This window comes from Alligator mississippiensis, chromosome 3 (assembly GCF_030867095.1).
Source record: "Alligator mississippiensis isolate rAllMis1 chromosome 3, rAllMis1, whole genome shotgun sequence".
Taxonomy (NCBI): Eukaryota; Metazoa; Chordata; order Crocodylia; family Alligatoridae; genus Alligator; species Alligator mississippiensis.
In genome coordinates, this window is record NC_081826.1 from 204,804,579 (window position 1) to 204,829,145 (window position 24,567).

The 24,567-nt window shown below is 41.6% G+C and overlaps 1 long non-coding RNA gene across 1 annotated transcript in view; it reads left to right on the forward strand.

Annotated features, from left to right (window-relative positions):
• LOC106740164 (uncharacterized) overlaps positions 1–22,838 on the forward strand; it is a 186,683-nt gene extending 163,845 nt beyond the window's left edge. Inside the window, exon 6 of the long non-coding RNA XR_002087270.2 lies at positions 16,325–22,838. This is a non-coding gene — a long non-coding RNA (uncharacterized LOC106740164). The remainder of the gene's footprint in view (positions 1–16,324) is intronic.
• The last annotated feature ends 1,729 nt before the right edge of the window (positions 22,839–24,567 follow it).

Below are 24,567 nucleotides of genomic sequence, written 5' to 3' on the forward strand. Positions count from 1 at the left end.
TCCCTGTTTACTTGGTCCACACCCTTCATGACTTTAGACCCTTATCATATCTCCCCGAAGCCTTGTCCTTTCCAAACTGAAGAGTCCTAGCCTTTTTAGTCTCTCCTGGTATGGCAATTGCTCTATGTCCCTGATCATTTTGGTTGCCCTTCTCTGTACCTTTACTAATTCTGCTACATCCTTTTTGAGATGTGGGACCAAAACACATCTCAAATGTGTCTTAGGGATGTCTGAGGCTACATCCCTGATTGTTCTATTTAACAACTTCCAATGGATGTGTCCTCCTTGAATTGATCTAATCCCTTTTTGAACTTGTTTTACTACCTGCATCTAGAATCTCTTGAGGCAATGAGTTCCAGAAGTTAATCACGTGCTGTGTAAATATATAATATACAGCAAGCTGTGTATGAAGAGTTTATAGCTTAATTTTTTTGTGCCTGACTGTTGAACCTTCAGTCATGTAGTTGATCACTCACTTGCATGTTTGTGATTTCAGTGCGTACTATTCCACAAATCTCACTTGTGTAAAGGATAGCATTCATACTCTAGCAAGAAAGCTACAAGTAAAGAGGTATGGTTACCTCCATATCTATAGTTTAAAAATGGTTAATGTGATATTAAAACATTTTGCTGACCGGTCATACCCAAAATTTTCCATAGCTTATAAATATCAATAATTTGTAGGAATAGTCAGACTTATACAGTTCAAACAGACACTCAACATGCAACAAAGAAGAATTTTTAAAACTGTTTCTGTCTTTGATAAAAAAAAAAAGGGGGGCTTTTTTTAAAGTACCAAGCTGGGGCGGGTGGGGCAGTCATGGGGGGCTGGGGGAGCAGGCAGGGGTTGGGGGGGCTGGGGGAGCGGGGTGGTCAGGGGGGCTGGCAGGGGTCCCCCCATGGTCCCCTCCCCCCTCCTCCATTCCCCCCTTCCCCGCCCCTAGTACTTAACAGCTTGGAGTCAGCTGCAGCGCCCTGCACAGCTGGCGGGGACTGCCCAAATCTTTGATCTTTTCCGAAGATTCAGAGAGCTTTGAATTGATTCGGACCTTTAAATTGGTCCCCGGTTCGATTCGGGTTTGGAGATTCAGCCACTGAATCAGGCCAAATCTCCTCCGAATTGAATCACCACCCAAAGCTTTGCACAGCCCTGGTAACTGGCACCTAAAATATGATGTATTTGGCTCAACACATCATGAGCCAAACTCTGCCTGATGCTTAAGCTTGTGCATGCACCAGGAAATCTGCAGACACAGGCCTTTTAGGACAAATGTGTTGTGCCCTCATTCTCAAAAGGCTGCTTAGAGGGTCTTTTGACAGATTCAATATGTGTACCTGCAAAGGAGACTTTCAGGTTGAGGATTTGATATCAACGGCATAGTCCATGAACATTTAACAAGTCTGTCTCATGATCATACTCTCTTCACAATGCCACGTTGATTGTGGCACAAACAATTTGAGGAGAGAAACTGGAGAAGACACCAGAGAAAATTTTAAAATATTTTCTATTGCTTGAATTGCTCCATTTGTTATTGCTTGCTGGTGTGGGGTAGGGGCCAGATTGTAGTTTTGCTTTGTAGTTATTCACTGCCAGTAGGTCCTGCTCCTGACTTCTTGTCATAAGATTCAGGCTTTAGTGAGTGAGGGAAGCAGCAAGCAGCCCTGGAGCGGTTAAGGGAGGGAGTTAAAGGAGGGAGTTAAGGGGAATTGTCTGTCACATTAATTATCTGCCCTGGGGCTCTCAGAAAGGAGGTGCCTTGAGATTGGCCACTTCACTCACTCACGCACGCACACACAAACACACCAAAACAGTTCACACTTTGATTGGAAGCTTTTCTTTCTCTCTTTCTCAGTTGTGCTGCAGTCCATGTTAAATCAGCTCATTCCTCCTTCTCAGTAAATCTAGACAGACCCCCCTCCTTTAAATACACTGGACCACACAAGGGAAAGGGGAGAAATATCAGTCCCCCCACCCCTCCTCTCCTCAGTCATTTGGAGGCCTGTGTTCTAATAATAAATGGTGATTGGGGAAAAAAAAGAACAAACCTCCCCTTCTTCCCCTTTTGGAGCGACAGCTCTCGGGCTTGATCAGGGGAGCCCATGAATTGAATTTGCAAAGGGACCGGGAGGGGTCCATATCGATCTTCCCCCACACAGAGGGGGCTGTCTGACTACTTCTGGGCTGCTGTTTATTGTGAGGGAGGTTTAACTGCTTTACTTCCATTCCTAAAATTCTGTATTTTTATGGACTTTTTTGTTTGTTTTTGTCTTTTAAGTTGCTTGTCCCCTTTCTTTCAGCTCCCATGAAAAAGTAATAAAGTGACACTGTGTTTTGCACTTTTTCCCTTGTCTAGTTTTCAAAATTTCTCTGTCCCTCTGACATTGTTTATGGCGCAGCATGGAAGTTGCATTAAGTCTGTTCAGTGTTTTGGGATACAGTTTGAATTAAAGATACTCTGCAAAAGCTTTCTGGGTTGGAAAGCAGCTGCATTCCATACCTACTCTGACCTGGAAGATGTGGACAAAAAGAAACCAAATGATTACAAACAAACTAAAAAAAATGAACACAGACACTTTATTCTTCCTGCTTGCGCACGCGCGCACGCACACACACGCGCGCGCGCGCACATTCTCTCTCTCTCTCTCTCTCTCTCTCGGAGAAATGCCAGCTGCAATTGCCACAAACTAAACATGTCTTTATGTTTTCTCACTGATGCTTTTACCCATCATATTCTGCCTTTCTGCTCATGACTAATTTCTTGATCCCATTTCATGGGTCACAAAGCAACATACCAACCATTTAGTAGCAATGCATACATACTTTGTGGATATAGTATGAATGTGATGTCATCAAACTTACCACAATCTAGTGATTGCTCAACATTGCCAATGCATGCAGGTTCTTATAAACATGAGAATGAATTATCCAGTCTTGTCTTTAAAGCATGTAATTTTTGGGGCTACAAATTACCTTACATTGTAATTTGAATCTGAAAACATAAACTATGATCCCTTCTTTCTGATAACTGTAAATAAGATAAAAGAACTAGCTAGTTTCAGCTTTTCTGCCAACATAATTGTAAATGTTTTTTCAGCTTTTAGCTTCAAAAGTGAGGTATTCTGCAGACTGAATTAGAATTTGTTTATTTGCTCCTGGGTAAAAAATAAGCGAAGAAATGTTTGAAAGAAAAAAAGTGTGCTCAGACATTGAAATTTTTACTGATGTTTTGAAAGTTCACATTTATCAGAATTGCTGCAGAGCTATAGTTTGCATTTCATCTGTTCTCTAAAATAGGGCACATAAAACAATGACAGAAATATTCATATGTATATGTTAGGTCTCAGAAGGAGAGATAGTGAGGTTGACCACTTGTTGCACAGTAGCTTATTATTAGAATATAGTTTATGAGAAAAATGTTTAAAGGAAGCTGGACAGTATGCATATTTGTGTGTGTGTGTGTGGGGGGGGGGTAGTAGGGTGGAGGGGGGTTTGAGAAATCCTAATCCTGTTGCTCTCAGGACCTGAAGAGTTGGACCCCATCTGGTGTAACTGGATTAAAAATCTTTTCTCATTTCAAAGGTTTGATCTCAACAAGGGTTTGATGTGATGAAATCTAAGTGGCAGCTTGGATTTGAACACTATTTGGATTTGAACTTCCTAAAGTCTAGATCTGAGGGAATGGTTGGGATGGATATAAATGGTTGGTAACTGCACTAATGCATTAATAACAAGGGAGTTATGCTTGAGAAAATACAAAGATCTTGTACTGCTAAAATAACTATAATAAAATTGTTCATAATAAAAGACATTTTGCGTTCAAATCAATTTAATTTATTATGCGATCTGGCTCTAGCAGGACTCCTCAGTGTTGACAGTGAGAAATTCTGGTGTAAAATTGGTGACACTATGATGGATAACTGTAATTGTTGTTGTTATCCAGGGATCAGAGAACTAGTTAAGAACTCAGAACCCAGTTCAGTCTCTTGCCCTGCCATAGACTATTTGTATGAAATTGGGAGCATCACCTAGTCTTCCTGTGTGTCAGTTCCCTACATGTTTAAATGGGGATAGTACTTTGTACCCTCAAAGGCACTTAGTGAGGGTAAGTATATTGAAATATAGAAATGTCCACATGTTATATGAAGACTCTATGAGAGAATAAGTGCATAAATTATGTAATTACCAAATATGCATTGGGTACCTCACAAAACAACAACAACGAAAACAATAATGGGTTTAAATTAAGTGTTACAGACATTTGGAAATAGAAATTTAGAATGGATTTGTTATATATAAATGGCCCCTTTCAGAGTACAGGTGTATAAGCTCACATAGAACTAGTGTACACAATTCATATGTGAAAGGGATACAGTACTTTAGCCATACAAGGCTAGTTGCATGCCATCTTCCTAACACAGAAAAGCTAACTAAGACTAATTAATGCTTAATTCTTGCAATTATAGGAAAATTGTTGTGTGGGATATGCATAGCTGGAACTGAGTCCTCCTCCTATTGATGCTAATGGCAAAACTACCATTTAATTCAAAAGGTACAGAATAAGAACTTTGATACTGATCGATAATGTCTGCTTTGTGGTCCATGGGAAGGTGAAAAACCGCAAAGCTTCTACTCTATCTATCAGACATTTTCTACATCCTCTGGCATAATAGATGGATATAGTAGATTCCTATATGGATTATTTAAACATGAGAAAGGAAACTTAGGATAGATCTGTTTTATCAAAAATGATAAACCAATAAAAGTGATGAACTATGGCTTCAACCCAGTATACTACAACTTTGCCTAAGCCACTAGAATGAGAGTGGTAATCAGCATTTTGCTCCTTGAATAGAGCAGAATGAAGCCCATTGCAATGGTAAAGCTCAATTGCTCAGTCTAAGACCATACAACAGTCACAGGAATCCAAGCCTACCTTAAACCTAATAACCATCTACTCCAAATGGAGATACATTTTTTTGGCATTCCTGTTACTAATGTAAAGACATTGCTGTGTATCTATACCTAGACATAGTCTAATACAGAAAGGTTGCATCTACACATGAAATGAATGTGCCTGAATAAACTCTGGTACTGCTTATGCTGGAGTTCAGTGCTTCTGAGAGCAGTGTCTTCATGTATACCTGAGACTTAGCTGCCCTGGCTCAATGTGCTGCAGCCTCAGCTGGCAGGAAGTCCAGGGGGTCTCAGCCTGCCAGCCAGCCCACAGCTGCTCCACCCTGACTCAATGTGCTGTAGAGGGGCTAGCTGGAGCATGAGGGTACTACAGTGCAGGGCTCACCAGCAAGCAGCCCTGACACTAGCACCCTTGTGCCCCAGGCAGCCAGGTCAACATCTATCTACACGTGCATTGTGGCAGAGTAAATAACTCTGTCATAGAATAGTACTTGTGTTTAGCAAAGTTAATTAATTTACTCTGTCCTAATAGCACTACTCATGTAGATGGTGACAGTATTGAGGAGATTAATTAGACAACTCGGCAGTAAGCATTTCGTGTAGATGCACCCAAAGACACATATGGATATAGATCACTGGGTATGCACATGTGCTTATAAGTTTTATATATATTTATAAATAGATATAACCAGTGTCCCAAAAAGGAGACAGAAAGAGCCACAGAGAACAGATATTAATCGCGGCACACCATGCACTTCTGGAAGAATCTCAAATACTTTGTTGGTGATGATGACTATATAAGAACCTGAACAAAATAGATAAAGATTTATGACCCGGGTCAGTCATTTCATTTTCAAATGCAAATGTTTCCTGAGACAGCTGTGATTTGGAATGGTTATTGAAATACACAAGTTAGCATACCCCATTTCAGAGGAAAGACAGAGAGTTCACATCTCCAGTGTCAACAAGTACTAGCAGATTGTGTACCCTGATAAACAACATTTGGCATTGCAGAACTTACACAAGATAATATCCAAGAGAAGGGGAATGGTGCCATGACACTAATAAATTATATGATAACATGAAAAAGATGGGTAATACATACAACAACAACAACAACAACAACATGAAATCAATTCTCCCTTGGAGGTATGCCTCACTTAGAGGCATTTCAGGGCTAAAATGGAGTGGGTATATTCACCTGTACCAGCAAAATCTTATAATTATCTTTCCTTATACAGAAAGCTTCAGTATTAAGGTCCCAAATTTTCCTACAGGGCTTTCTTTCTACTGAGAAGTATCTCCCCCAGAGCATCTGACACAATGTTAAATGTGACTTACTCGTGTACATTGACCCAACCATTCTTAGCCAGCATTATACCAGATAGTTCATCGTCTCACAATTTAATGAAGCCAAGTTCTTAATGTGATTTTGCATAGCAGGACTTGGATTTGTGCCCAGTACTAACACTCCATTAGATTGCTAAGGGGGTGCTGGAAAGTTACAGGTGTCAAAATTTAGATGAACTATCCAACAGAATTTTTTTCCTTCCTTTTTCTAGTGACTCATGAGGGGAAAATTAAAGATACCATGGAATTTTTTTAAGTTATAGGTTATACTATATTTACTTGAATACAAAATAAGGTCCCTGCCTCCCCCCCTTCTCCCCCAAACTATCTCTGCTTCCCCCGCCAAAATCAGCATCAGGAAAAAAAGCCCCTTGACTTACAAGCTTGGCTTCAAGACAAACCTCCAAAACTTAGATTCTATACCTGGAAAATTATATTAAATTTATTTGTTTTCATATATAGAATATAATTATTGGGGCGGCATCTTATAATCAAGGCCATCTTATATTTGTATAAGTAAATTTGATATACAGTAAATTTGATATCTTAGTTAACTGTTTCACTGTCAAAGACAAACGGACACACTTTTAAAAAACTTTATTATAGAAACACTAAAACAAATGGTGAAAGTGCAAAGGTATGTACCCTCCCAGGGGCCAAGCATGAAATATTTGTCAATGGCAGAATACAGCATGTCACCAAAGACTGAGCCCTGCTTCCTCATGCCATCATGGGGTGGCATGTAGGATCAGCTGTCTATCTTCCACCTTGCAGAGGGCCTCATTGATGGCCCAGCACAACACAAACTGGTCCAATGTGTTAGTGCAAGGTGAAGTGCCCAAATTCGAATGTGACACATGACCAAACCAAGAAGTGGAAGAGTTAGAGGGCACCATCAGACCCAGCCCCTGCAAGCTGGTTTCTGTGGCTTTTGAAAGTCACCATCTTGGCCTGGCCCAGCAGGAAACTGGCCAGGCAGATCATGCTCTCCTTGGTCACTTGGTTCAGGATAGAGAATATGTACACGGTCTTGGAGAATTTCAAGTCTAGCATGCCAAAGAAGGTGCACTGAGGCTAGCAAAGAGTGGTTACAGCCAAGAGCAGTTCAGGAAGGCGAGAAAGTGGGGCTCCACCTCCTCCTTGCAGAAGGTGCCTGCTGCTACCATGGCACTATACATGTAGTTGGACAAAATGTGTTGTGCCTGTGTTCTTGCCACCTGCCCTGATATGACTTGGAGGCAGTGCCTAGTGACAGCAACAATAGAACAAGCCAACCTGGCCTGGTGCACTCTGTACAAGATACCCATCTCAAGGAGAACTGGTAACCTCTAGTGGCAGTTGCTGCATGGGGCCCTGGTCATCAGCTCATTTGTCTACCAGGAAGGAAGGAAGGAGAATGTAATAGCAAAGGATCTCTGAACTAGATGGCTGAGCACTCAGCAGGATTGGATATTTTTTTCCAGAGAAGCTAAATATCTGCAGCTTTCACTCATGTGGAACTGCATTGTGGATACTTGATTTGTTTGAAAATCAAGCCCCTAGATACTCCTAAGTAGGGGTGGATTCATGGGGGATGCACTGGTGCACTTGCATCACCTTTTGATTCCTGCTCCACCCAATGGTTAAAACTAACTGCCTGGCAGGGGCAAAAGCATTTCTAGTCAGGCAATGCTGAGGGTGTCAATTGACTTCATGGCTCATTATAATCTACCTGATCCCTTCTAAGCTCTTCATTCCACAGGTGTTAACAACCTTCTCTTTTTTATAATCTTGATGTTCTGTAAATCATGCCATCCTTTGTTCTGCAAGTCTGCTATTAGCTGCTCCTGGTAATGAAGCTCCTATTTCACAGCCCTTTAGATTGTTTTAAACTCATTCCAATTAAGTTATATTTGTTTGTGCTTCAATCTTAAATTAAATCATACAGCCCTAGGCCCCTAGCATATTAGTAATGCCTCTAGTTTATTTTTAACTGGAGAAAGATGTGTTGTTTTAAAAATGATGGTACGCCTCAACATCTGCAACCTCTTTTTACAAATTCTAGATCCACCCATTTCTCTAAGACTAGGGATAGACAGTCCAAAAGCCTGAGCCTGAATTGATTTAATCTTTGCAGATTAGTTTAACCTGGCTAGACTAAATTAGTTTGTAACTGTACGGACATTCCAGACATGCAGGCACATGCTTGCAGTGGCTCTGGCTAGAAGCCAGGGGGCACTAAAGCAGGCCTCCCTCCCTTCCATAGTGCTGAGCTGAGGGGGATGTGGCCAGGGCCCAGCAGGATGCTCTGATTAGCCCAGCAGGGAATTGATACAGTGTTTATCACCCCATTAAGAAAATAACAAAGGGACATTACCAGCTACCTGTTGATTCTGCCTTTGTCCCATCTGCCACAGCACGGACCATAGCCAGCATGCGGTCTGCTAGCTAGTACACAGACACCTCTCAGCAAGGCAGAGGGGAAGGGGGAATTCCTACTTAGCAGGAATTGGTGAGGGTGGGGGGAGGGAGCAGCCTTCAGTCTCTGCCAGAGCTCCAGTCAGGGAGCAGAGGGGAGGGGCTAGCCCTGCTGTGGAGCAGAGAGCCCTGCCCAGCCCAGAGAGCATGCTGCGATACTGGGAGAGGCTGGCTTAGTTTAAAACCAACAAAGGGTCTGGGACAGACATTGCATAAACCACTTTGAGCCAAATCAGTTAAGTCTGATATGACATTCAGCCAGGTTCATAAATGACCAGTGCCTTCCAAGAGCGGGGGGGCACCATAGCGGTGAGTGGCGAGCAGGGACCACCCATAGCCACAGGCATCAGTAGCAGTGGTGACTAGTGGCAAGCAGGGTCTACCTGCAGCTGCCTGCATCAGTGTCAACAGCAGAGAGCGGGGACCGCCCACAGCCACCACCGGCACCCCCTACATGTCGCCTATGACCAGGTTTATCTCCAACCAGTTTCAGACATTTTTAAACTGGTTTAGGTGCACTGAACATCTGTTATGTTACAGGTTTAAACCAGTTTCTGATCACTTAAACCAGTTTATGTGTAATATCTGTCCCTAGCCTAAATGCTATTGTTTGACTGCTTTCTGTGTTCACAGGGTCAATGCAGAATTAACACCTACGGCACAGGTGCAGTCCAGGTTAGTTTCCCTAGGTAATACATATGACCTACATGGAATGTTACATAAAATAAAAGTTAGTTAATTTCAGAATCCTATACAAACCCAAAACTAAAGCCGTTATCCAGGGGAAAGGACTACGTCTTTCATTCTTAACCTACAGGCACATCCTAAAGAGGGCTGTGGCTTGGCAAGGACTGCCTTGGTACAATCAGGCTGGAAGAGCGCCTCACACAGTGGAACCCAGATAAATGGTATCACTAGGTGCTGTAAATCAGTTATAATAATGGTGGGTGAATGAGTTCTTGGAGTTATTCTTACACACACACACACACACACACACACACACACAACCACTTTAGACTCTATATAATGGGAAAGCACAAGGAGAAGCAGCAGACCACAGTATGAACATGAACCAGGACACCAAAATGGTACATCAGAGAAGTGGAAAATGCAAGGGTATTTTTTACTATTTAAATGGGAAAATAATGGCAGGACCAAATAAGAAAGGAAAGAAATGGTGGGAGCCGTATAGGTATGTGTGCAGTAAGAACCTTTATGATAAAAGTAGCAGCAAGTTCTTTGGGGAGTAAGGGAGCAAAGCAGAGTTTGGGAATTTCCATTATTATTTGGGAATTTCCAGCATTTGGTTCTTTCACATCCCACATCATGTTCATTGGTTGGTTCTGACAAGACTATTGTGCTAATGGAAGACCAGTAAGAAATCAGCTACTATTTCCAGATGAAACAAACAAAATGAGAATTCATGGGGCTTTCTGAAATAGGGTGGATATCTTGATATAAATCAATACTTTAGGTTTAGTATAATCCTCAGGTAGTATAATCCTTTAAGTTTTAGTATAATTTGTGACAAAACAAAATGTTGATAGGGTAACATACAAGGAATATGTGAGTGCAGTTGTATAGAAAAATGGCCCCAAGAGTTTCTGTTAAACACTCAAATGCACAATTATTAAAGAAATAACCTTGTTTGCTTTCTTTCTTTCTTTCTTTCTTTCTTTCTTTTGAAAAATGACATTTTGATAATCTAAAATTATGTTAATGTTGTTGTTACAAATAAGTTCTTAGTTCACAATAGCTAAAACACAGTAAGAAAAACATCATTTTGTTTGTTTTGTGCAATTGGGATGCAGTGTTTTGCTTACATATCAAAGAAGCCATTTTTCATTTTGTTTGTATTGGTCTTTGACAAAGCAATAGGGGAAAGAAAAATATTTTAAGAAAAATATGCTTGTAAAGCCACAAAAAATGGCAGAGGGAATCGGAGACAGGAATGCTACGTGAAATTACTTTCAAACAATTAAAAAAATGATTTTAAGTCAGTGGTGTCCCTTTATTCTCAAAATATTTTATAAATAGTAATGAACTGAACCTCAGACCCCTCCCTTTATGGGTATTTCCATCCATTTTAGAGAGCTCAGATTAGAGAGGCTAAGTGACCTTCCCATTTATCCACCAAACCCTTCTCAGAACCAAAGGGCCACACTTTCTGCAGTGTAAACAGTATAGCTTTTTGCAAAAGTGGTGCAGAATGGGAAGCATGAATACAGGCTTCTGAACAATGAGCAACTAATATTACCTTTAATACTAACTGGAGATTTGTCCCCTGGAGAAAGAAAAAGATAATTCTCTCTTTGTGGCCATTCAGTTCATGATCTCTGTGCTAAGACTGTTAGCAGGAGTGACAGTTCATGGCAGTATGTGGTGGTTGTTTCTCAATATAAACTCTTATCTACTGGAAGCTGGAGAGATGCATAACTTTCACACAGCATAGTTGTGACAACTTGTGGTCACTACAAATTAAGGGATCCTGAAGTTGGAAAGGCTCGATATGTTATAACTAATATCCTGGATCATCCAGTTCTTTTCATCCACAGTGTTTTTCATTCGTAGACCATAGAAAGAAAGGGGTGATAATACCCCCATCTCCTTAGCAGAAAAATGTACTTTTGTTTTTTATTCCAGCAAGAAGGATGCTTTTGGGGGGTTTCTTGTTTGCTTGTTACGTTGGGTTTATTTTGGTGGGGGTGTTGTTTTGTTTTTCTGAAAAAGAAAATGATACTTTCTGTTACGCTATATCAGGACATTAGTAATTGTCTATTGTGGATGTGTATGAAAAATTGTAAGGTATGGCACATAGGAGGCAGATTTAGTAATAAATTTACTGGCAGTTAAGAATGAGTTATCTTTGAGGAAGTTAATCCCCATGACCTAAAGTGTGTGTGAGTGTGCATGCACATAGGTTGAATGAAAGGCACATGGCAAAAATGGTCCTTGCTGGGATGGATTTTCATCTGGGCTAATTTGCCTGTAATTTTTCTTCCTCTGGCTAACTAAAGAGGGCTCCACTGGTATGTGTGTGCTAGAGAATGGCCTACAACTCTGTGACCGCCTCTATACGAGATGCTGACTTTGCACTAGCTTGTTACTATTGTGCAGTAGCTTGTTACTACAGCACAGTAGTGTTGCGTGGCATAAAGCATGACATGACACTACTGTACAGTAGTAACAAGCTACTGCACAGTCAGCATCACCAAAAAGCCATTTGGGGACACTACTGTGCAGTAACTTTAGTACTTGTGTATGTGGCCTGTATTAACAAGTACTTTGCCTAGAATACCAAAACAAAATATATATTTTGCAAAACATTCCTGCCAAGAGAAACTATATGCTTAGGCAGGTACAGCAGTCTCTTAGAATGGTGCTTCTGTGATGATGAGTGTTTTGTGAATGTGGCAGAAGGAACTCCCCTTTTGCCACCAGCCTGCCTACCAACACCTCTATCAACCATCCCAACTCCCCAACACAGACTTTTCTTCCATATATTCATAATTTCAGAATCCCTGTCTCTAAGGTTTCAGCATATTAGCTTTGTCAGGGTTACACAGGGTTATATTATGGGGTAGATAATGGAAAAAATGTAGCTGTCCCAGGTGGAAAAAATTATTATAGGCTAATTTCTTCACCAGAAGATGAACATGATCCAACAGTGGGATGAGATCGCCAGCAGGGCAAATAGAACTGTTATATGCATCAGCCAGTGTGTTGCCAATAGATCCAGGGAGGTGCTCCTCCCTTGCTATTTGGTGTTGGTGAGGCCACAGCTGTAGTACTGTGTCCAGTTCTGGGCACCGCACTTCAAGAAGGATGTGGAGAGGGTACAAAGAAGGGCCACCTGTATGACTAAGGGCATGGAGGATAGGCTGTATGGGGAGAGACTCTGGGAACTGGGCCTTCTCAGTCTAAGTAAAAGAAGGCTGAGGGGTGACTTGACAGCTGCCTACAAGTATATCAGAGGTGAGGATCAAGATCTAGAGGAGCAACTCTTCAGGAAGGCACCTCAAGGGTTGATGATGACCAATGGGCATAAGTTAATAGAGGGTAAATTCAGGCTGGACTTAAGAACAAACTTTTCTCTGTAAGGGTCACCAGAATCTGAAACACACTCCCAGCAGAGGTGGTGCAGTCACCCGCCTTGGAGGTGTTCAAGATGAGGCTGGACAAGCATCTTGTTGAGCTTGTCTAAGCCCAATAATGTCCTGTCCATGGCAGGACCATGGACTTGGTGATCTTACAGGTCCTTTCCAGTTCCATGATTCTATGATTCTGTAGGTGGTATCACCATTTAAAGAAAAGAAAACTCAGGGTACACTAAGAGGCCTGTCAAAGTTCTCACATGAAAGACAGATGCAAATCACATCACTATTCCTGTGTTTTATCTGAGGATAACTTATGTCTTTGTATTGTCTCAAATATGAGTATAGAGGCCAATATGTTGACTTTTCTTTTTCTTTTCTTTTAAGAAAATAATTACTTACCATTGTATAATAAAGAAGAGATCACTGACTATTTATGGAAAAGGAAAAGGGATGAAAGAGCGACGAGAAAAAGTAGGAAAAAATCACAGAATAGGTACCATTAACTGAAAAAATGCTTCTCATTAGCTACTGCTTAATAAAATTCTTTCATAAATCCCGTATAAATGGTAGTGTTATCTGTATGCATTTTACCCAGGCATTTTTAAGACAACACATGCATAGATACAGGGATGTAAATTGTATTAAACTGAGATACAAATGGTCTCTTAAAAATCTATTTTTGCTCTCCAAATCAGTCATTCAAAAGTGCAGGTTATAATAGTGTTTCAGTTTTAAAAGATCTGGGAAAATAGTTGTAGAGTCAGTTCCTACAGAGACTGTAGAAAGGAGCTGTCTGAAGGATAAAGTCTTGCCTAAAGTCTCTTCAGTTCTGCCTCTTATCTAGTAGTCACAGTTATGCCCAATGTCTTACCATTTTTTCTTCAGGGAACAGATAATAACTCAAAGGCCTGGGCCAAAACAAACTCTCTGAAAAGATCTTATGAAATCATTTCTCTTTGCAAATCCATAAAAATCGCCTCGGACTCCTTATCAATAGAAAGGCTTAAAGAGGGTGCAGAAGTCATTGAATTATGATGTGCTTGTTTTAATGAAATTCCACTCCTGCTGAGATGTTCCCTGCAGATTTTCCATATTTCAGCATGGGAAAGGTTTGATGCTTTCCTGCCGGTGCCAAGAGTTAATTGAAAACATTTCAGGATAAATTCAGCTTGGGGGCCAATGCTCCCATTCCTTCATTATTCTTAACAATAATAGAGGAGTAATACAATTATTAATAGGCATGTTGTATCCTCTTAAAGTGGCCGTGTGTTTCTGAAACTGTGTCTTTCACATTCTTTTTTAAACAAATCTGAGACAAATAAAAGACTAGAAATCTGAGGGGAAAAGCAGAGGCAGGCTGATGTATTATAGCTTATCACTTTTCTTTCACACTAAACATTTAGCTATATTTAATTAAGGGCAGTTGTAATTTTTGAGTTAGTATTTTGGCTAAACTTTCCTGAAGGTTTTGGGGTTTTTTTTCAACATTTTAAGTCCCAGCCTAAATGTGGCATTAATGATTTTCCTTGTTTGTATGTATGTATATTTTCAGAGTTACATCAGGAATTCCAAAATGCTATATTGTATTATGTAATAAAACAGCTAGTGTTAAAGATTAAACAGCGTTGAGATCATCTATATTCTAAAGATTTATGGTTTTAGAATTTTAAAATGAGGATATGAAATACTGTTTTCTCCTCCATAAATTAAATTGCCTTGTTAGCTAGGTGCTAGCTATCTATTCTCTAACATGGTAAGAAATCTATGTCATAATTTTCCAGGAAACAGTATTTTTCATTTTCATTGTTTTATATTCAGACCTTCAACCCTAGCACTTTCACTGATGCTTCTGCAGTGTTTAGATACTCTCACAAACTCAAGCATTCGGATATATCATAAGGCACCACCAGCATTTGACAGGTATTTACATAAAATTTACCTAGGTTATTATAAAAACATTGTATAATAATTATTTCCACTCTATAGGCACTCTATATTTCAGCTTCCTTTTGAAATGAATGCTTGGGGAAATGATTAGTTAAAAAAAAATACAAAAACCAATCTCAGTTTACCTAAAGAATTGTTTACACTGTAAAATCTGCCCATATAAGAATAAGAAGGTTAATTTAAAGCCAATGGAAGTTAAGGAAATAATTTTTACTGATTTCATTGAGCTTTGCATCAAAGCCATATTGGCAATGTGCAGGAGTTTGAGAGCTTTATCCCTTTTTCCAGTCATCCTCATGGAGATGGAGATCCTGCCAGTGCAGATTATGGACCAGATCCTAGCCTGCTCTGGCAAATGAAAGGGTCTTGAAGCTGTCCCAGATAAAGTAGAGCTGCCATAACAGGCATATAACAGGAAGAGGTCCAGGAGCAGGAGGAATTAGCAGGCACATTAAGAACCAACATTCACCACTTGATGTGGTAGCCCCATGGAACAACAGGTACTATACATTAAAAGGTACTATACATAAAAGCAGCCCTAAATCTTTAGGCCTTATTTTGAGGCTAAGGCCTGTATAGACCCAGGCCAAAGATTAGGGACCTGCAAACAGTTCCTCTGTGGCCCTTCTCTCATCTGTCTTAGGGCTTAGTGAGCACAGCAAAAGGTACAGAACTCCAAGTCCCAGAATGCAACTGCACAGGAGTGGGTCATATTGTGGACAGCATGATGGCAACCCTTGGTTTACCTGTAGAGCTGATGGCTAGCACTTTAAATTCTTGTGTATGTTTCTAGATTTACTGAAGTTTCAGCAAATTTCACTTTCTGAAAGCACTCAATAAAATGAGCCTTACTTGCATAAGCACTTGCAAAAAGTGAATTTTCTGTGAGTAAAATGTGTATGTGTGTAGACATACAAAAAACTAGAACTCTTGGTTCCAAAATGATACCTTTTATTAGACCAACTGGAAAATGGCAAGAAAATTGTCCTTTTCTGCAAGCTTTCGGGAATCAAAGTCCCTTCGTCAGGCTCTGGGAAAAGTGTAGATGGTACAAGATGGTAAAAAGTCCCCATAGGTCAGAAATAAACTTCATTTTTGCACAAAGGGAGCTGAAGATGGAAGTCTGTCCCTCTGGGTCCATGATAGTGTCTATGTCAGCTGTGTTGAGTAGCTCTTTGATGTGTTGATCAGGTAGAATTCCTTCCCTGAAGGTGTCAGATGGTAGTTAGGGAGGCAAGACAAACCCCAAAACTTCCTTGTTGTTCTGCAATGAAGTTTAAAATCCAAAATCGGCTGAAATTCGGCATCTTCCATGTGTGTATAGATACACTTTATAAGAGGAGGCCACTAAAATCAATGGAGTTACACCAGTTTTACCTTATGTTACTGAAAATAAAATTGCGTATCTTTAAAACAGGCTCTATTCACTGAAAGAATTCAGTGGAGCTGAGCAAATTCAGTTGTTATTATATGTATACTCAAGGTCTGTTGCTATAAGAAAAGTCTACAATATACCCATGAATAAATGAAGGGTTTTTTTATCTCCCACTTTTATCAGGTATCTGTTTGCCCATGTATATATACATATGTGTGGTGGCGGAGCCTGATCGGCCATGGCAACAGTTGGGCTGAAGCTCTCCAATGGCGACCCAGAAGCATACCAAACACATCTGGGGACACCGACCCCAGGACGAGCCCGGCTACGAGGAACTTCCTGGGCCCGGTGGGAGGAGCAGAACTTGGTGGTAGAGTTCAAAACCCGCATGGACACGGTGGAGAGGGGGACTGGAAGTGGATGCAGTGGCTCCGCAGCAGCCACACACTGGAGGGCAGGCCCCAGCAGGGGTGAATGGTGGGAACCGCCTTTGCTGGAGACCCAAGACTGGGCCTTGGCAACGACGAGATAGGCTAAGATGACCTACAAGCAACACAGTGTAGCCATGAGTACTGGGACTGAACACTGGGGAAAGAAAGCTGAATTCCCCTAGCCTCAGTATGTGAACAGTGGTATGAGAAGGACTTTTAAGCTCCCAAGTGGGAGGGGAAATGTACAGGCACGGAGGATTGCATATACCTTCACAACAGTGCCAAGAAGAGACCATTGCAAATTCTGATTGAATATTATTTTCCTGTGTTGTCATCTGGGAGGTGCTACGTGGAGTGTAAGGTAGGCAGAGCCCTGAAATGCAGGACCTCAGGTGTCTGTGTGGGGGATAAAAATCAGCCTCTCTATTTTTCATGCAACATGAAAGTCATGGCAGGCGAGAACTAATGGCACCCACATAGATGCCCTAGCTGGCAAGCTGACTATGCATTAGAGAACGAATATCCGCTCTCCAGGCCAGGGGTCCCGCCGATCATTGAAGGACATGCATGGGAGATTACAATTAGCAAACCACTAGTTCTTCCTTTCATGTCCTTGTCATAAACTGGATGTTTTTCCAGAATTGTGCACAAACAATAGCTCTTTCCGTTGCTGCAGTGAGGTCCTCCTTCATATAGTCTCACCAAGGAGTCAGAAAATAAGCAGGTGCTCCATAGTCTGCACTTTACCTCTGTCCCAGGGGTGCCGGGGTTACAGGAGAACCCCAACCCAAAATAGAAGAAAGCCCCAACTTACCATCTGCAGGGGCTGAAAGGAGTGAGAAGGTGTACGCAGAGAAATCACCTACAGGGCTCATCAGCCGCGTTCATATTCAGCTGGGGCCAGGTGACTTCAGCTGGAGACGCCACCCGGCGGAAACAAAAGGCTGTCCTGAGGGCACAGGAGACAGGCCAGTGAGCAAAGGCTTCACGGGGAAGCCCACACCCCGAACGGCGCAGCCGCTGCTTTGGGCAGCCTGGGACAACGGGGGCAGAGCCGGCGGAGGCACCGGCAGTGGAGCCGGCAGAGAAGCCAGCAGCAGAGCCGGTGAAGGCGCTGGCAGAGAAGCCGGCAGTGGCGCTGGCAGAGAAGCTGGCAGTGGCGCTGGCAGAGAAGCCGGCAGCGGAGCCAGCGGAGGCACCGGCAGCGAAGCCAGTGGAGGCATCGGCAGTGGAGCCGGCAGAGAAGCCGACAGAGGCACCGGCAGAGAAGCCGGCAGCGGAGCCAGCGTAGGCACCAGCAGAGGAGCCGGCAGTGGAGCCGGCGGAGGCATCAGCAGGGACGCTGACTGGCAAGCCAGAAGGGACGCTGCCAGAAGAGCTGGCAGGAAAGCTGACAAAGGGAGCAGCGGTGAGTGGGAAGAGCAGAGGAGGAGATGAGTGCCAAGGAAGCCGGGGGCAACTACAGGGAAGCCCGGAGAGGAGGTAATGAGGGCGGGGAACCCCAACAGGGATAGCCACAGGGTATGGCAGAAGACCCCAAGCAGGGACAGTTAACTAAGTAAGGGAGCCAGCAGACGGGCCCACAGCTTCCCCAAGAAGAGTCGACCGGGACACCATCCCCGGAATAGGGTCAAGCCTAGGGGAGAGATAGAAGCCCCGAGTGGGGCAAGCAACTGGGGCTGGGGCACCGAGGCACTGGGAAAACACAGGGCCCATAGGTTAAGGGTCACTCTTTATTCCTTTGTGGCCTCCTGGTCCGCCGGTCACATCTCTCCGGCAATCACAATGGTGGGAATCGCATGTTACATCATGGGGTGGTTGGAATAGGGCGCTAGGGATACGGGATAGTCGGATCTAGGACCAAGGGCCTTGAAGCCTTCACGCCTGAGCCGCGGCCCTGGGACACTGGGGCTCATGGCTGGAGGGCCACGGGAGGCCGGGGAAGAAACCAAAGGGCCAGAAGACCCGCGACCAAAGGTGGCGAGTGGCCAGGGTGTAGGGGAGGTTGGAGCCCCGTGAGCGCCCGCCAAGAGGTGTGACAACCCTGGAGGCTGCCTCAAAGGGGAACCCCTCCACTGAGGTTCCATTCAAAGTTGTGGCAGGCGAGTTAAGGGGATCCCCGGACGTCAGCCGGGGTAGCCTTTAGGGTCCGCTCGCAGGCCCAGGACAGGCAAGATCGATAGTCTGGGCTAAGGCTGCACAAGAACGCCTGATAGAGCAGAGGTGGGCACAACCTCATTCAGGTACATTCATGTAATTACAGTAGACCCTGATCAGTAGTAGATCGTGTGTGTTTTTGGTCTTCCAGTTTGTGTGCACAGGCTAGGTTGGCGAAGCTAGATCAGCCCTCTGAGAAAGTCTTCCTGGGGTTCATGGTCCATTTTAGATCACCTGATTGCACATTTTTCCTTCCATAACCTAGTCATGCCCTGTCAGACATTGTGTCCAACAACACACCACTGGTCACTAAAACTCTTTCATGCTTTAAGCCATTGAATTACTTCTGTGTGACCACAGAGTGCATGCAAACCACTTAAACCATTAACAATTTAAGGTGACATTTTCGGAAGTGCCTAAGTGACTCAGGGTACATCCTATTGAACACCATTAAAATATAATACCAATCATTTCTAAATGAGTTTAAAATAATCTTTTAAATCGGGTGTAATAAAGTAACAGAAATCACCCTTACTAAGTGATATTACACTTCTTGTCATTAAATATTCTGTTTTTACCAGCATTTTCTAGTTTTAATCTCATTTTCCACAGTACAAGCTGATTTCAGAAGGAAGAACTATTTCCATAAGCCCAGAATTGATATGTTAAGTGCCATCATGGTAAAATGCCATTCCCCTGACTATAAGAATGCTTCCACTATTGCTACCATGAAAGGAGTTATACTTGTCACAGGACAATGATGGGAGATTTCTTGAAAAAGTCCAGTTAGGTAAGGCCTTTAGTGACTGATTTAATGGAGCTCTGGCCTGATCTTTTATAGCAAATCCAATACTCTAAGTTTTGATTTTAAGGTTATTTAGAATTTTAGCTTAAAATTTACTTCTCAGCATCAAGAAACTGGACAGAGGTGCTTTTATCTCCTTTCAACAACAGATGGTTTGGCTCTCTCTGTTTAAATAACAAAAGCAAAGTTGTGTTTTAGTCTTGGAAGACCAAGACAAGTGCAATTTCTTCAAATTTATAATGGGACATTTGAATAATAAAGAGTCATTACATTAAAGAAAGGCTGTGAATGATTGTAAAGCAATGCCAAATATGATTTTACTTTTGTAGCATGTACATGATGAGGTGCACTTTGTGATGTAGAGCATCCTAACATCCTGGAATGCAGGTCATGATAAAAAAAACATGTCACATTACAAATGTCAAGGTGACTGCTTGAATAGCAGGGTCTCTTGTGCCACTAGTGTTCTGAGACATTCAGATACTATGTTAATGAATGCCACAGAAACGCTTATGAATAAGTATTTCTCATAAGAGAAATGAGATCTTTTCTGTACCTTCAGTATCCTCAAAATCTTTTTCTGAGCCCTGCCCCTGCCTTGGTCCATCACGTACATGGATTTAACTAAGTTTTTCAATTCAAAATTGACACCATCAGGTGGGGAAGGTGTTCTTTCTACCCTTCATTTTCCCTCCATTCATTTTTATGACTCATTTTCTACTCTTGCCTTTGACCCTTTGGCCTGTCCCCTTGAGCTAATTCCTTCTTACCTTTTCCTCACCTCTCTTCTATTTTATCTTTCTCACTTCTGTCTTGCTTTCTTAAGCTTCAAAACATACTTTCCTCATATCCTGAAGAACATTTCCTCTTCAATTACCATTCTATACCATTTCTACCTCCTGCTTCCAAAATCCTGGAGTGAAGGATTTGCTCTTACTGCCTGGATTTCCTTTCTTCCTAATCTCCTTCTGATCCCCTCCAAACTGGCTTCTACCCTCTCCAATCCAGCATGGACACTAATGACCTCCTTCAAGCTAAATGTAAAGAGTACTTCCAGCCTCAGTAGTCTTAATTGGTTTGCTGCTCTTAATACTGTTGATTACTCTCTCTCCTCCTCCTCAGTTCTCTTTCTTGGCTTCTGAAACATTGTTCCATCTTAGTGCTCCTACTTTACTGACCACTTTTAAAAAAAAGTCTCCTCTAATAAACTTCTTCTCCTCTTTTCCTGCCTACTGCTGTTTTTCAAAGATCCGTTACTGATCCCCTCTTGAGATCAGTTTATCCCCCTAGCTTCAACCATTAGAATCTCCATACCAGTCTAGAGTTGCTACCTCCTCGGTTGGTGTCACATTTCTAATGGATTGTCTCTCTGACACATCTTGGATTTCCAGCTGCCATATCAAAATTGTTCTCTCCAAATGTGAATTTCTCACCTTTTCACTCTAATTCCTTTCCATACTCTGTTCTATTGATGGTATCCTTATCTGTCCTTTTTCCGGGCCTATTAACTTGATGTTATTTTTAATTCCTACCTTACCTTTTCTTAACATCTCTCTCCATCCAGTCTCTTGGTAAATTTTGTTACTTGTCTTTTTCGGCAAAATCAGCCCTTCCTTCATTTTCCATTCTTTAACTACACATTGGCCATTGTTCACCTCTTCTTTTATGGGTCCTTTGACTTTTCCTTTCTCCACCTTATCCATAATGCCAATGCTAAAATTTTCTCTTTATCCAAACACTGTAGCAGTACACAAAATTTGGTTTCTTGTTTCTGACCAGATCAGATTTAAGTATCATCTCTTTATCATCTACTGGGTCCTACTTAATCTCAGGTCATCTACATTTCTAATTCTCATTTGTTTCTTCTCCCATTCTCTATAGTATATTCATCGTATAATATTAGTTCTATACTCCTGTGTGTTTATGCATGTGTATACACAAGAGATTTCCCAACCTGGTAAAAAAAAATCTAATGCATTCATAATAAATTCATAGAAATTTAAGAAAATGTTTACTCAAAAAAGTATGTTGACTTGATTTTGAAGGCAAGGTGCCTGTGGCTATTATCAGCTACATAAATTATTTCTCCTCATGGGCTGTTTATGTCCTTCAGTTACTTTCACACTAAATGGGGTTTGGAGGTAACCCTCCAAAATATTAGCTGAAAGCTTCCTCAGAAAGCAAATCTTTCCCACATCCTTCCCTGCAGTTCCTCTTTAAGAGGTGTCAGCATGGCTGAAAGAATGAAGTGGCTCCACATTGTTTGCCTGAACTATTATGTGCTTAACATTTCCATAACAAAAGTGCCACTCGACTTCTCCCCGATTAATGCAGCTCGAGGGCTCTTGTCCTCCTTTAATAAAACATTGTTGAAATCATTTATTTAGAGCCCCTGGTTACTAGTGGGAGAATGACCATCTTTGTGCCAAAATATAGTGTATACAGTCCACTATTTTGTAGTAGATCATTCTGTTATTTAAGAAATTGATTAAATGGATGTCTTAGAAAGTATTTATGCTAATAGCGCATTACTTATGTCATTCAGACAGTCAATGTGAGCCTTTTCAACTGTCTCCCAGAGCCAATGCCTCAAGTAAAATACAGTAACTTTCGACTTTGCTGCTTACAAATCTGTATGACAGACTTGAAATCTCACACCAGAGAGCTGATCTTTCCATTTAGAAATGTGTTGTATTGCAAGTCTACCTTCTGTACTTGTAAATTTACATGTGTATACTACAACTGGCAGCATGGCATTCTGAGATATTATTATTGTCCGCAGAACCAAAATAAATTGTGTGGCCTCAATATCTTAACAATATTGAGGCAACACCTACTCTTAGATCAAGGTGAGCATGTTTTCCATCCTTCAATATGACTGTGTGGTAGTATGCTCCAGTCCTTTTTTATATGCACATCTTGACTTCTTTGCAATTTTCCCTCCCATCCACAGAGTACTGAAAAAATGAGGCAAAGAGTCCTTTAATACTGAATTATCTTGCTTGACATGGAGACAGAATAGTTCTTGCTCGACACATACACAATGATTTGCATACACATGTACCCAAATGCATAGTACATATTGATTATACATAGGCATTGTCACTGAAGGATGTAATGATTCTGTAGTTCTTACTGTGAGCACAGGGGAGTTTATAGCTAAAAAGCCTGTGTGTTTTCCAACATGGTTGCAAAAGGCTGGCCAAGCCCAGATCATTTTTCTTATTATAGGCTAAGTTTCATAATTATTTTCAAAGTTATGTATGTCTGCCTGTATCCACTGGTATATATTGTTAAAAATAAACAGAGACCTTATGTTATGTCTATTGTGATTGTGTACAAAAGCTTTGCTGTGCGCTTGGGTGATCAGTGAAGCTTGAATCTCCCTCTATTTACTGTATGGTCACTGTCAGTTCAATGAACTGCCTCCTTGTTCTCCACCATTGTCCCACACTCCCTTAAACATTTGTCACTGAAGTGCCTCCAAAGACAAATAAACTGTCACCGAGAATTCAAACCTGGTAACTGGGAATAAAAAAGGGGACAGAACCCATTGGATTATTTTACATGAAATGGAAGAGAGTTCCTTCTCTCCCCAGAAGAGATCAGCAGGAGTGAACCTGGGCATGGAGTACTTTCAAATGTCTACAAAATCAACTGCTTCATTTCTAGTGGAAAATGACCCCGAGTCAGGCATACTGATATTTTCCACCCCTTGCAAGGATGCCCAAAGTACACCTCTTAGAAATGTAAAAACTTCCAGCCTTCCCTCTAGCTGGGTGAGTAACAAGTGGATTTAAAAGGACAGACCTCAACATCTGTGCAATCTTTGCAGGAGCATACCAACCCGTTCTAATCAATAGCTGACTCTGGAAGGAGCATTTACTCTGAAAAGCCAATTAAGTTTACAGCATTATCTTTGTCTGAAGGTGAAGATCATAAGACATAGCTAGTGTGGCTTCTTTACTTGTAGGACTGTTTAAATTAAAACAAGCCACATATCAACATACACTTTTCTACAGGGAAGGAAGCAGAAAGACTCGTGTCCTCCCTCCCCAGTGGTGCTCAGCGTTGATTTATTCCAGGCAGATGCTTTTGACAGGAGCCTGTAAAATCAAGTCTTGAGTTTATTGTAGCAGTTAATTATCAGTCCTTTTCTAGTGCTAATGCCTTTACTCCTTACTGAGGAAAAAGGACAGGCTTTTACTGGGACTTAATTTTTCACCTAAAATGAGTTAAAATAGTTTGCATGGTCACAAAGTGTTGGCCAATCAAAAATATCTTTAAGATCATTCCTTAAAGAGCCTGGGGAAATATTTAAGATCTTCCCTAACTGCCTGCAAACTCAGCATTTTGTAAAGAAAGCTGATTCCATTTACAAGTCTCACCCAACTACTCTTTGTTCTCTTCCTAGAGAAACAACGTTTTCAGCTTTGTTTTAACAATAAGTTTACTCAACCGTTCAGATGACTTTAAAAATGAACTTAGATCATAGCCACACACCATACCCATAGACTTGTTTGATATCACAGCTATTTGAGGTGGGGGGGGTTTTGTTAATGTGTGTATATATGCAGCAGTTCAACGCCTAATAAAATTATGCAAAATCTTCTGCACTAAAGATGTGGCAGAAAATTGCCATTTAAATAAGATCCTTAAACCAGGGATTTATAATTTGGTTAATTAACTTAAACAACAGACAGATGTTGATTTATTTACCCTCTGTCAAGATCTGGTAAAATGAGAGAGAGAGAGAGAAAAAAAAGCACCGTCTTGCTAATCTGTCCCCCCGCTCAGTCAAAGTTTATTTGTGGTGGCTTTTAAACTTCTGACTTTGCCTTCCAATTGCCGCATTTAAAACGAAAAGCTTTAAATAAACAGCACGAATAGAAGATAAATAAACTTTTTTTTTTTTGTGCAAGTGCCTAGCTTGGCGCAGTTCAGACTCAAATCCCCAGAGGACTGAGCTCTCTCCTTTGTGTTAATGTTTAAAAGATTTTCCAATGCCGGAGTTTATTCCTACTGCAAACATT